Genomic DNA, 14,466 nt, shown 5'->3' on the forward strand with positions numbered 1-14,466 from the left:
TGTTATGGGACTTGTGATGTGGTGAAGCCATAAGTTCTAAATAGCTCTGGTATGGTTATGAATTTCTCAGTTTGTGAAGTAGTAATGATTCCAGACATATTTCCAGATTTTCTCCTCACAAAAGACCCTGGAGAATGGAGGACAAATAATTACTGTCATTACTTTAAGCCAACACCTTGCTATGGTCCCTATTTCTTAGTTGCTTCTCAACTAAAAAATGAGTGAAGGAAAAGCAGTATTCCGAAATTCTTGCTTGCCTCTTGTTAGAAGAGTTAGACTCTAAGTGAAGCCAGGTAACTCCAATCTTGCAACAAGGAAAAATCCATCATTTTGAAGCCTGAAAGGGTAAGTCTAACTATCACCTGATAGTTTCTAAGCGGCAGTAAGATAAACATTTTAGGGTTACTGTTATCTTAGACTTGAAAGTGCACATTCAGAAATATAACTTCATAAAATTCCTTCTAGTGTATTTTTATGTGATTTCTGTAGTACATCTGTAGTAGCATCTGAGTTCACCTGGTAGTAATAGAAAGTGGTTATTTCCAAGCTCAAAAAGAGACTCTTCTGCAGGATTATCTGCTTTGCCACAGCATTGTTTGAGCACACATACTCATCCTGAGAACCTAGATCTGTGACACAGCTATAATGCTCAGATATGTCCCAGCTTGAAGAGGGAAGGACTTTTCTCCCTGTCTCATTGACAAAATCAATCTATTCTCTTATTGCTCTCTGTTGGCACTACCAGTACTACTGCTTGCTCCCTGTGATGACCTGATTTGGCACAGCCCTCAGGTCACTGTGGAGCAGGGCAACGCTGACAGCACATGCTGCCTGAGTCATAATCTACTTGAGAGTGATTACTATGGATTATGATATCTTGAATCCCTGGAAAAGCCTTGGGAAATTAGTTCAGAACTTTGTGCAAGAGACCATGATACATCTTATAGAAATGAGGATATTAAGAACTTCAGTGGTGAGCAGAGGCTGTGGAATTGTAAGGGCTTTTTGAGTCTTTATTGATAACTATAGTCAGTTCATGACAGACAGTTCTCCCAGTGAGACCTCTCTGTATGGGTTGTTACGAACATACTTCTTTCTGGTATTGTTCCTCAGCTCAGGTGGTTGTTGTCCATATTTTATCTTTCATATTAAAACTAACAGATTTGAAGGTCAATATCCTGAGAGCTGTTTTAGGAAGAGCATCTCTCTCAGGTAGCTGAGTAACTACAGCACTAACTGACCAAACTTTTATTTTCTGTATGTTAAATACTAGAAATCTCCTTGGAGAAACTAGGATTTTCATAACTTTAATTCACAAGCTAGAGGAAATGAAAGTACTCTGACCACTCTAGAAAAGTTGGCTGGGCAGCTGACTTGTTCTCACTGGCACTGATCATTTACTGCAGAGGTCACTCTGAGATTGTTATCACAACACTGCACTGCTAAGTTTGTACGGACACTAAAGCAATGAGAAGAAACCAAGGGTAATTCCCATTCATTCTGAGCTAATTGGCTTTCTGCATCCATATCTTTTGCTCAATCTTCTCCAAAACTCTGTCTTTCTCAAGGGACAGTCAGGATTTCCAGTAAAGTAGGTGCTTTTTACCGTTATCTCCACTCGGTGGTGCTGTGGGAAGGCAATAACAGTCACTGGTAGAATGCTTTCTATTAAGCCACAGATCCTCTTCACCCTCAGCCCATCTGTATCCCAGCTATCGATGACTCTTCCCTAAGCAGTTCCCCAGGACTGCCTGTGACCCAGCATCATGAGCAGTATCTACATTGCTCAATACTGTTTGTAAGCACAAAAACCAAGACTGAGATGAGCTGTCAACAGATGATTAGCTGGGCCAAACTCTAAACCAAAAATCACAGAAGCCCCAAAGTCTTGTTGGCCATGAGCCTTGAATGCTTTCACACTTGAGTGCTGTCAAGCTATCTTAACTAGTCCATCTGTTGCTAATATCAGGGGAGCTGATAGCAGGTGCCAACAACACAGGACAAGGATGTGCAATAAAGGCATGCTGCTTGAACTTCCCAAACTTGCCTTGTTCCTAATGTTATTTGGGCACACTCTCTACTCTGGAACATTTCCTTGCATCTGTTTGCTAATATATCTCCTGTTCTTGCCTTCTGAGCTACAAAAGTATGAGACAGTCTCTCTGAGGCTGTTGTTCAAGGATTCCTAAAGCTAGGCTGGACTACCTTCTGATGATGCTACAAAAAGCATTGACATAAAGGTGGGACAGCAAACAGCCTACTGAAGCCAGCTGTTATACCACCAAACAAAGCTTCATGCAAAAGGCAGCAGTAGGAAATAAACACCAAAAGACTTAACTGAATAAAGCACTGTCAGCCAAGGAGAAAAGGCTTTAATCCCACTAGAAGAGGCTTTTAAAACTAAGCTTTTGCATTCCATACTACATACGGTTTGAGGAAATTCATATAAGGATCACTGATGTGTTTCCCACTGTAACTTCTACTGTAGGGAGCACAGCTAAGCCAGAATTAACACATTGCTTTACAAAAAGCACCTACAGTAGATACCTTGGACTCATTTTTGCCTGGTTTGTAAAGGCATCTAACTTTACCTACTAAAGATTTTAATGTCAGTTTTTTACTGGAGAATAAAGCAAAGCCCTGAAGAAATATATTCTGGAGCACAGTAGAACATATGAGATGTTGGCAGGTCAGAAATAAACACGTGCAGAAAGCTGGTAGGGTTATCTGACCTGAGTACTTGCAGAAATATACAGCCTATACTAAAAAGCATTAAAGAGAGCCAGGTAGTAGGGAGACCATGGTGAGGAGGACACATGAAAATCAAGTGAAATCTCAGGCATATGAAAAATGAAGTTCCTCTGGGAAAACACTCCTTCTGTCCTGTTTCTGTTGCCCGGCCACTCCCAAGGATCTCCCCAAGACCAGTGGGCATATACAAAGCAGATAAGGTTCTCACAGCATGTTCCAGCCATGTGAGGCAGAAGAATGCTGTCCCACAGAAGAGTGATTCTCCACACAGCTGATTGCTCATCAAATCCCTCCATGGAAATGTGAGCCTTTTCTCTGTTCCTCCTTCACGTCTGCTTCTGGTAATTTCTTTCTTCCCTCTCCCCCTTGTCCAGAGCTGAACTCTTGCAACTCTTGCCCTGACAGAATGCATGTCTCTCTCTTTTGGTTTGAAGCCAAGGTGGAAATCATACTGCCTGGCTGGGGCTGGGATGTGGGTGGGTAGGAGGGGTGGAGACAGTGTTTATTGCCTAGGCACTTCTGGGAGATATCTTCCACTGCCCTTCTTACGCAGCACAGCTTATGGCAGCAAGAGTGCTCAGTTACTTGTTTTGAAACAGGGGCTCAATTTTTATAAAGGTATCTTTACTGGGTTTTTACTGAAAGCATCTTAATGGGCAAATTCATTCTTTGTGATTTTGCTTTAGGGTTGAATTTCTTCTGTAGAACTTCCTCTTTTACTGCAACTTTACTCCTGCCTTTAAGCCTCTGCCCAGATCAACTCATGGTTCCATGCATAGTCCTGCCAGTGCCCCTCACTTCGCTATGAAATAAGGGAAGAATTTTAGCACTTCATTATCTTATAGTTTTCTTTCTGTTCCCATGTAATTTCATCAGCAGCCATTGTGGGATGCATCTGAAATCAGACCTGTTTTCCATCCTGCTAGTTTTGGCTTGAACTCAAAACCCTGTTGATTTCAGAAAATCAAATACGTTCCCAGATCAGTGACAGAGAGTGCTTTAAACCCACAGATTATTTGAATGTCAGTGCTAGGTTAAAAGCATACATTCTTGCTACATTACTTTGTTATCTAAGAGAGTGGATACCAAACACACATGTAGAGACCATGCCAAAGTAAATTCAGGAAACTAGGATCAAAGAGTGGGCAGGCAAAAAATTCATTCTATATTGTGCTCCTTTGGTTACGTTCTGCAAAAATACAGCTAGGGCCAGGGCAGGATGAAGACAACCACCTTCAAATGAGATTGTATCTAGAAGGCAAATAGGTTCAAGCCCTGCTCAGTTCAGCTGCCATCGCTCTCATCCAAGAAAAGTGAAAAAAATGTTGCAGTGCCTGGTAGGACTTTGGAGGAGATAGGTGGTGGTGTCAACGTAGAAATACCTTATGGCTGGATGAAGCCAGCAGAAGACTGGACAACTGGTTTGGGGAAACTTGGTAAAATATGTGGAGCCTTAAAATATATTGCTTTCTTTGGAAAGTCCTTACAATGAAGCTGTAACAGGAGCTTCCAGTGAGTAGGTAGGAGTAGACCTACCTGGAGAAGGTTTCTGTCTTCTGCCCAGGAAGATCAGACTTGACTTGGATGGATGAGTGAACAGCAGTGGTAACAAAGGGAAAGCAGGTGAATTGAAAGATTCTGAATCGAAGCACAGAAGAAAAACTGGATAAGGGAAAGATCACTAACAAAGCACAGTAAGAGTACCAAGAATCATTTTGCTGGGTAAAGAACTGTCTGGATGGCCAGGTCCAGAGTGGTAATAAATGGTGTCACATCCAGACGGCAACCAACCACAAGTGGTGTTCCCTACGAGTCGGTATTGGGACTTGTCCTGTTTTATATCTTTATTGATGACCTGGAGAGGTTATTGGGTGCACCACCAGTAAGTTTGCAAATGACACCAAGTTGGCCCGAAGTGTTGATCTGCCTGGGGGTAGCAAGGCCCTAGTGAGCAATCTGGTCAGACTGGCTTGTATCAGAAACAGTGTTGCTAGCAGAAGCAGGGAAGTAATTGTACCTCTGTACTCAACCCTGGTGAGGCTGCACCTGGAGTACTGTGTTCTGTTTTGGGTCTCTCACTATGAGGCCCTGCAACGTGTTCAGAAAAGGGCAATGAAGCTGATGAGGGGTTGTGACAAGCTGATGTGTGACAAACCTTATGAGGAGTGGCTGAGGGAGCTGGGATTGTTCAGCCTAGAGAAGAGGAGATTTAGAGGTGACCTTATCACTCTCTGTAACTACCTGAAGGGAGATTATGGTGGGGTGGGAATTGGCCTCTTCTCACATATAACTAGCAATTGGATTAGAGGGAATGTCCTGAAGTCATGGCAGGGTAGATTCAGGTTAGACATTAGGAAATGGTTCTTTTCTGAGAAAGTGATCAGGTGCTGGAACAGGCTGCCCAGGGAGGTGATGAAGTCACTGTCCCTGGAGATGTTCAGGAGGCTTTTAGATGTGGTACTGAGGGATACAGTTTAGGGGGAAATATTGGTAGGTGGATGGTTGGACTGGATGATCTTAAAGGTTTTTTCCAACCTTGGTGATTGTATGATTCTATGATTTTTCACAAACTGTGGATAATAGCTGCTTTGGCTCTCACCCAGCGGTATACACAGAATCCAGGCCAGCCACAACTGAGATAAGCTTTTCTCTAAGTCTCCATCAGCCTGGGTTAGATTTCACCCATGCCACATCTGCCCCATAGTACTCTAACACTCCATCACCTGGAATGCCATCTGAATTTAAATGTGGGTGGAGAACTGTACTGTGTGGCCTTTACTCTGCCCTTGGTGGAAATCAGTAAATATTAGCTAGTGTCATTAGCCTGGTAAATATAACAACTTCCCTCCCCTCTTTGGACTTAAGAGCATCTGAGGGGCATACTTAGGATTGCTTCTGCCCATCAGTACAGGCAGTTCTCTGTCCTGTGAAGATCTTGCAGCTATCTGTGCGAGCCCAAGCAATGAGAGCACCAGCACTCCTCTTAGCCTTGACTCTATTCTTAGTCATAGATGAAGCAAGCCTGGAACTGTGAGACCATCTTGTTTTGATTATAGGGGTGGGAGGGGGCCTTTGTGTATGGGTCTGCACTGAAAGATTTAGCACTGAGATGCTGCACTGTTTAGTATCATGGAACTGCATGGGGGAAATCTTGTTATTAGGGAGACTGAGCATAAGCAACTCCTACTGGCATCTCAAACGCAGCTGCAGGTAAAAACCCTGGTATTTGCTACTGAAGAAGCTGCACTAGCAATGTAGCACTGCATTGCACACACCAAAAACCTATAGAAGCTGCAAAACTTCCTTTTGTTCATCCTGTGCTGGCAGAGGTAAAATTTGGAGTGAAACTGAAGCTTTGGTCACTGAATTTTCAGTATAATTCCTCACACCACCATTTTGTTTCTATGTATTTGCTATTGAGCAGTTGTGTCCTGGCTAATGGAAAGATGATAACAGACATATAAGAGGCATGTTGCCATTTTTGGGTATGGAAAGGGAGCTGCATTACAATTCCGCAGCTTTTAGACATTTCTGACCTCTGGTTTCTACCTGTTCATGAAAGCAGCAGAGATGTATTCTGGTCTGACTGTCTCAGCCTCTGGATGTTTCTGAACATCTTCCCCCCCCCCCCCCCCCCCTTCTAGTCAGTACATGGTGATATTCCCTGCTGTCATTCACCATTTCCAAGAGGAGAAGCTCTGTATTCACTTCAGCTCCGTCACTGAGGATGTCCACCTGGCTGTCACCTTGGAGGTGGAAACCTGGAGTCAAACAGTGGTGGAAAAGGATGTGGAGAAGCCAGGCATTTTTGAGTGCATCAGTTTCAAGGTGAGTGTAGCTGTGATTGCTGACATATCAGTGGATGCTCTTACTCTCACTGCAGACTATAGTGCTCTCTTGAGATACTGTCCTTCTGCGCCTTGGCATGCACTGCAAACAGGTGAAATGTATTTCCCTACCAATTCCATGCAAAATGCAACAACTCAGCAAAACAGGGAATCTTTCACTGTATAAATAAAAAAACTGTTCTTTTGATCTATATTAGCTCATTTCACCCTACTTAAAGGTTGTTGGAAAACACTGCTTACTCACAGTTTAGACCACTGTAATGTTTGAAAAAAATCACAATGCAAGTTAACACATACGAAATACATTCTTTTCATCCTCATTTCCTCAGAAGCCTGTCCTTCCAGCTCCAAGAGGATGATTTTACTCCAAGGCTGTATCTGTATGATAAGCTTTAGTTAGATAGACATTGAGCTTGCTTTATGTTACCTGTACCTAGTGGTGATGGCGCTGAACCCACATTGAACTGGATTTCACCTTGGTAATCCAGATATTTTGTGGGTGACTTGACTTCCTGTCACTGAAGCCTTGCTGTAGTTAGCTAAGCTAGCCACACTGAGGTTGCGACATAACTGCAGAACTTCAGTTACATCTTAAGAGAGCCATGGAGATCTGTCTGGTGCTGAGACTACAAACTTTCTCTGTCTTCTTCAGCACCATACTAAATCAGTGTATCTATATCTTGATTATCCTGTGAATTAAGCAGAAGTCTAGAAGGGGCTGTAGTCACTTTTAGTTCTTACATCAATAAGACAAGTGTTGGTGCCAGGCCATAGGAGAGAACAAGTACTGGTAATAGAAAGCCAGGGACATTTGCAGTTAGAAACAAACAAACAAAAAAACCTCAACAAAATGAAAACAAAACAAAAGCCTTTATCCTGGTTAGCTCAGTCTTTCTGATCATGAGATATCCAAAGTTTTTGCCTGACCATTATCTTGTTTCCCATAACTTCCTTGACCAGCTCCAGATCTGACCTCTATGTGGCTTTTCCTCATTTGTCAAAAATCTTGCATTTCTATAGATAGTAATAATGACACGTTAGATTGTTCACTCTAACATTCATGAATAAGATGATGTATAGTCAATGAATATAAAGATGTGATAATTATGAAATAAACCAGAGAGTTTAGCAAAGCAGATTATAATAACAAAAAGAGAATAGATAGAAAGCTTACCCACACCCTGAGCTTGCTGCAAAACTTCAGAGAAGGAATCTCCAGAAGAGGTCCTTCCCTACTGGCAGTCAGCTCTTAAATGGGTCTAGGAGAGGTGCAGCCAGGCTCCACCCCTTCCTGCAGCACAGGTGAATTGCCTTCACCTGTGCTCCCGTGGCTGACTCATTGCTCACCCCAGGTGACCAATCAGAGGTTCAGGCTGTGATTCAGCAGTTCCCATACAGATGGTGATTGCTTCTTCTCCCATAATATCAAGTTCATTAAAGATAGATTCATGTAGTGGAATTTGGACTCTGGAATTTTAGTGTTGTTTGAGTGAGGTAATGTCTCACTTCTGGGTTAAGATGAAAAGCCTCTGATAACTTTTTTCTGTTTTCTTATATCAATCAACCTAGGTGTCAAATTTAAATTCCTCGGAAACAGTTGCTTCAGCTACACAAGTAAGACACCTTTCTTGGCTGCCTCTCCTCTTACAAACAGAAATTACATCTGTCTCGTGTTTGAGCCATACTCAAGGGGGGAGATGCAGGGTGGGAAAGATTATAAGGGGAGGAAAGACATAGAAAGACACAAGCATGATAAGGGGAAAGGCAGAGAAAAAAATGAGGAAACTGAGGAATATGGAGTAGACTGTGACTAAGGAAAGGAGAGTAGAGGGAAAGAAGGAAGTTGAAGATTTTAGTAGGAAGGGGACCTCAGTTTCTTCTTCAAGCTACTCCAAGTCTTAGTTGTTTTTTTTTCAATTTGACAGTCAGAAGAGGTGTTTTTTCTTCATGTCCTGATACACAGCAGTGACAATGTGCTCTTTGAGGGTTACAAGAAGGTTCTGGTCATGCCCCAGAAAAGCATAATTCTGATACAGACAGACAAGGCCTTCTACAAACCTGGAGAAACAGGTGAGGAATGAAGGTGAAGTGGAAACGGGGAGGAATGTTCAAAGTAGCAGCCATGTTTGGTGGGATATCTTCATCGAGTGCATCAAGCTAAGTTTGTTGGAACTTGAAGAAAGCAGATTTCTATTTTCAGAATTTCCAGGAACAATGTGAATTAGAATGCACTCTCACGAGCCATGCTGCATCAGATGGTCAGCATGCTGCTTCTGTGTGTCATTCAGGGGAAATATGTCTTGTGATGGAAAGCCAGAAGTCTCCAGAACACTGGAAAATCTACTGTCACTTCTTGACTACTTATTTACCTTTAAGTAGACTTTAGATTCACTGCATAGATGCTGTGTGCTTAGTGCACCTCCAAGCTCTATAAATATAAAGACTTGCTCCAGAGTTTTCACAGTATGAACAGACTGCAGAAAGACAAATGCCACTGTTTTATACTTTTTTACAATCTTTCCAGGGAAAATTATTTTCTACAGCATGCATCTGTATGTATATCTCCTAGACAAAGTTCTAGGTGGAATGGGATGGGGAGATGTTATAGGATAGGTGATAAGAAGAGCTGTTTGTGGGAATACCAGAATACTGCTGAGATAAACTATGAGAGACACAAATAATGGAGCAGAGGAGAGGAGAAGAGTATTTGTGCAAGGATATATTGCACTTAGAATGCTTTACTCTCCTTTTCTTTATATTTCCAGTGAAATTTCGAATCGTGAACCTTGATGATGACCTTATGGTCATTAAAAATGAGGTGAGTATAACCCTGTGCTTTTCTAGATGGAGGAGCCTAAGCATGATACACATTGAGATGCCCATGTAAGGCTCCCTGCATGCTTGTTAAATCATAAGGATAAATGATCTTTGAAAGGAAACCACTCATCTGTTGGCCTTTTGGAGAAAGATTGCAGTACAGACTAGAACAAGAGGTTCTAGTTATGTCCTCCTCAGACACATAATGTAGGATCTGGATGGAGCAGAACTTTTCTGGTGTACTGTTCGGGTCTATACAAAATTGAGCTTGTTTCTCTCTTCTTTTTACAGTATCTCCAGATATGGTTGCAGGTAAGTGACGAATATCTGACCACAGGGAGATGTCTCTCTGTTCCACTGTGCCCTTTCACTCCTAGACTGGGCTGCTCCACAAATGTAACCCCATAGTCAGTTGGAGACCTTTCTACTTGGTCAGCCTGGGTTCTTCATTCAAATGAGCTCTCTGTGATGCACATAGCTGAGCTAGAAGCAGTAGTGAATCTCAAAAACCCCAAGCCCAAAAACTAGTCTGTACAGAGCAAAAGGCACAAAGCAAAATGATTAATAGATGCAGCACAGCTGCTTGTCTTTCCTAGGGTATTATGGTGTTTTCATTTCCCAGTACTTTTACTGACAGCCTTTGCAATTCAAGAGTTTAGTAAAAGGATACTGGAGGGAGAAGGCATCTTACCTGTGGCAAGGGTAAGTCTTGGTAGTGCCTTCTTGTGCCTGAGTATAGTTGGACTACCCATGCTATCAATTTGATTTGGTGGCTCTGAATGCTCTTTCCCAAATAGGATCCTGAAAATAATCACATTGCTGAATGGCTGAATGTGAAGTCAAGACATGGCATTGTGGATCTATCCTTCCCCCTGGCCTCTGAAGCAGCCCTTGGGAAATATACCATCTCAGTGCAACAAGGCATGGCTCAAAAAACATTCAGTGTTAATGAATATGGTAAGACTTAGACAGCAAAAGTGAGGGAAAAGCATTGTGGATATCTAGAGAAAGACAAGGGTGATGTGGCCATGTTTATCAGACCTTTTGCTCTGGGAGAAGAGCAGACAGGGGACGTGGTCAGAACCTTTGGAACTCTAGAGGTTCTGCAGCCAGGTAGAGTACAAGGGAAAGATTGTAGTCTATCATATTGTTCTAGCTGTAGCTGGGCCCTGTAATGAGCTCTTGCTGCTGCTCATTGTTTTCTTCTTCTAAGCTAAATATACTGTTCAGTCAGCTGCCAAAACAGGAACAGCATCACATCTTAAGCCCATACAGTTGCAGTGACAAGTGTAAGAATAAAACCCTGTGCTGTTTACAGTGCTTACGATTCACTAGGTTGGAGTAGAAAGCAGTTCTTTGTGGAACTGCGGCAGCAGAGGGAGGCACAGGTAAAGAAGTAAGTTCTGTCATGGCACAGGAATGAGTAAGCAGGAATATTATATTATTTCCCCTCATTTGGACTGTAGCTATAGCAGAATATAATTTCTAATTGGTATCACTTTTTTTCCCTTGGTCTGTATCTTTCCATCTTCCATGCATCTGTCTACAGAGCTGACAAAGTTTGAATTAAAGTTTGAGCACCCTCCCTTCATCACAGAGGATGAGGAATTTCAGCTGAAGTTATGTGGCAAGTAAGTACCATTGTGATCTGTCCTTTGGCTCCATAATCACCTCTAGATTGTTAGAAGGAGTACAGTGGTTTAACATTAACTTTTTGTTGAGGGAGACATATCACTCTGTCAAGCTAGTTCTTTTTTACATAAGTCATTTGCTATGACACTGAAGGATACTAAGATTGCTGGTTAGAGGGCACACTTGAGAAGGTGGCTTGAAACATGTTCCCAGTGTATAGTAGTGGGATGCAAACTGATTTTAAGGGATGATGTTTCTGAGCAAGGAAGATACAACACTCTCCTGGGCTCCACATAACCCTAGATAGGGCTGGGGACCTGTTTCAAAATTCCTGCTGAAGCAGTTCATCTTCAGGTGTGTTTTTCTCTCCTTTGACACAGGTATACCTATGGAAAGCCTGCTCAAGGGAAAATAGATATTACTTTTATCACATTTTTACAGTATAAAATGAAGGATTTCTCAAATTCTACTGAGATGAGGAAGCAACAGAGCTGGGTGGGTGAACAAAAAAGATGGAGGAAATCATTAGCTGATGAAAATGTCTATTTGTCTGTCTGTCCCCTTAATCTGCCTGATTGCACCCCTAATGCACAGAAATCTGTTTAATGTAGTTTCTTCCTACTTGTTAGATATAATCAGATTATTTATCTTCCTGTGACTCTATTCTTCAAATACTGTTTTGGCTGCCCGTATCTGACTCAGTGTTTCGGGAGAAGGTGTAAGCTCTTTAAAAGTAATAGTGTCTTTGGTCTTTCAAAAAGTTTGTATGATATTATGTAGAATCAAATCACTAGTCTATTCAGCCCTGTGTCTGCTCCCACCAATACATGTGGTATCAGAGCATTAAGTCACAGACTCAATGCACTATTTGTTGTGCTGTTCATACAGTTTATAGATCATCTTAAGTTTACCAGTGTCCTATCAAAGATTATGTCCAGTGTTAGTTATGCTTTTTTGCGCATTTATGCTCATTATATGCTTGTCGTTAAGCTGCAAGGCTGGTTTTTCTTACAGCTTTCAGATGCACCTTTTTGAGGCTGAAAGTCATAATAAAACATTTTTAAATATCATGCCAGTTAGCAACAAGTCTGAACAGAAAAATTCAGATGGATTGCTGCATTTTTAAAAATTCATCCAGTAGCAATCTCCATCTGAAACTGTAGTCTTAGCTGTGCAAAACGCCAAATGAGTGCCAAATTCCTCTCACACATCATGCAATAAGCCCTGCAAGATTCTCAAGAGAACTCAACAGGCATAATTAAAAACACTTTGTCCACTCCATCTCTCATGGCAGACTGTCTGTACCGAGTCTCTGTTTAATGCTTGGCACAGCTCTTGAAATCTGTAACTGGTTGGATGCCAATTTTTAAAATAGTCACATCAGAGAGACAGTTGTGATTGGAATGCCATCATGTCAGCTTTATTCACAAGGGCCATGACGTTTTAGGGAGGAGGCTACCTCTAGTTCAGACAGACACATGGTCACTCAGGTGCAGGATCTGGGCTTAGTGCGGTCTCCGATCATCTGAGTTTGTTTAAGACATAATTAACCATTGTATGATTTAACTGAAGAACTTTTTTAATGCCACTTTTTTTTTTAATCCAAGTGTGTGAGTTTCTTCTCTTGCTGTTATCCATGATGGATTTGTGTAGTTATAGGTTTTGAGCTTCCTTCTGTTCCGTAAGTATTAAGAAATATTTCTTTAGGATTACCCACCATATACGAAACAGCTCCTCTACCTCCAGATCATCTTTCTCTGTGTTTCTGTTTCTTCAGACAGACAAAAATGGCTGTGCTAAATTTACAATAAAGACAAAGGCTCTGGAATTAGATGAATCTGTCAACTCCATAGTTGTGATAGGAGAAATGGAAGAAATTGGAACAGGTACTGAAGAATCTGTGAGGAGTTTCATTACTTGCAGCAGGCTTCTTTCTTTGTTTGAAATTTTTTGGCTTTGACCTTCCTGCAGTAGTTCTATCTTGAACCATGATGATGGTCTTTATTCTAGTACTTCTTCTATCTATTATTACCAGATTTCACAATCCTCTCTACCCTTCATCTCCACTAGCAGGTAGATGTCATTTTAGTGATTGTCTGAACACCAAGGTGTTTCTTAGCTAGTTGCAAAGCCCTGGAACAAACCCTCATAGTTCTTTTTAATTGTAGTGCACCATCCTGACAAGCAGTTTGTACCCAAAATCTCTTGTCCTCTCTTTTCCTGAACCTCAGGCAGGTCTGCTTACGTACACTTCTGCTGTCAGGAATCTCATTCTGCCCCTTTTTGGTCTGCCACAATATTGACTATAAGGTGGTAGGTTCTCAGCATGAATGTTAATGTCCCATTGATCTGATAACTGGAGATGTCCATTTTTTTGGAGTGCCATACTGTGAGTGGGGTTCTTCAGGCCACTTTTAGGCACCTATGGTAGTAATTGTCTATAACTAAACAATGATCTGATTTCGCTTAATCAGCAATAAGAGAAATAGATGCTTATGTGCACCTCCTCATAATGCAGATGTCCTCCAAAAGACTGAAGGAATTACACACTAGCACAATGTATTTTCTCTTCTAAATTTGAATACTGTGTATGGCTTGGAAGTATCCTCTTGTCTTCTGATTCTCTAAGAGCACTGCTAGAGCTGAATAGATTTCTTCTCTCTCTAAACAGGAGCACGGGCTAAGAAGTTTTCTCCAATTTCTATTGTGACAAGAATGAAATCTATAGAGTTTATCAATCTCCAGCCATTCTACAAACGTGGACTGCCATACACAGGGCAGGTAACGCCATGGGTCCCTTCTCTGAGGATACATAATAGGTCTTGTTTTCTGTTGGCAGAAGGAAGCAATCTTTAGTCTATGAGTGAAGCCCTCTATAAAAGCAATTTCTTTTCATTAACCTAACCTAGCAATTTCCCTGGACAGGAATTTTAGGACCAACTGCATTCTCTGCAAGGCTCTTGAGGAGATGCTCTTGAAACTAGTCTATGTGATATAAGGATATGGGTATGGTGGAAGCAGGGAGATACTACTCCCTGTAAACAGCCATCCAAGTAGTAATGGCAACTTGGCAAATCACTAAAGTTTTGTGTATCTATTCATATCTATTCACTAACAGCCATTTTTAATTCAAGTTCCCAGGATGATGCGAGGACAGCTGTCCCTCTGGGGCTAAAAACAGTTCTATCTGGGCCAATACTAACTCCAGCATGAACGAAGGAAAGAAACAGCAACAGTTAAGTTGCTGGAGACAAGACAGTTTCTAGTCTTCTAAGATTTTGGAGCACTGTCCAGGAAAAGGCTTAGGATCCGAGTAAATTTCCTTTTCTACCCCCAGTATATGTGTATTATTTGGCTATACTACCCTTTATTTCTGGTTCTGAACTGCTGTACACAAATTCAGATTTTATTTGGATCC

This window comes from Meleagris gallopavo, chromosome 1 (genome assembly GCF_905368555.1).
Source record: "Meleagris gallopavo chromosome 1, MGAL_WU_HG_1.1, whole genome shotgun sequence".
Taxonomy (NCBI): Eukaryota; Metazoa; Chordata; class Aves; order Galliformes; family Phasianidae; genus Meleagris; species Meleagris gallopavo.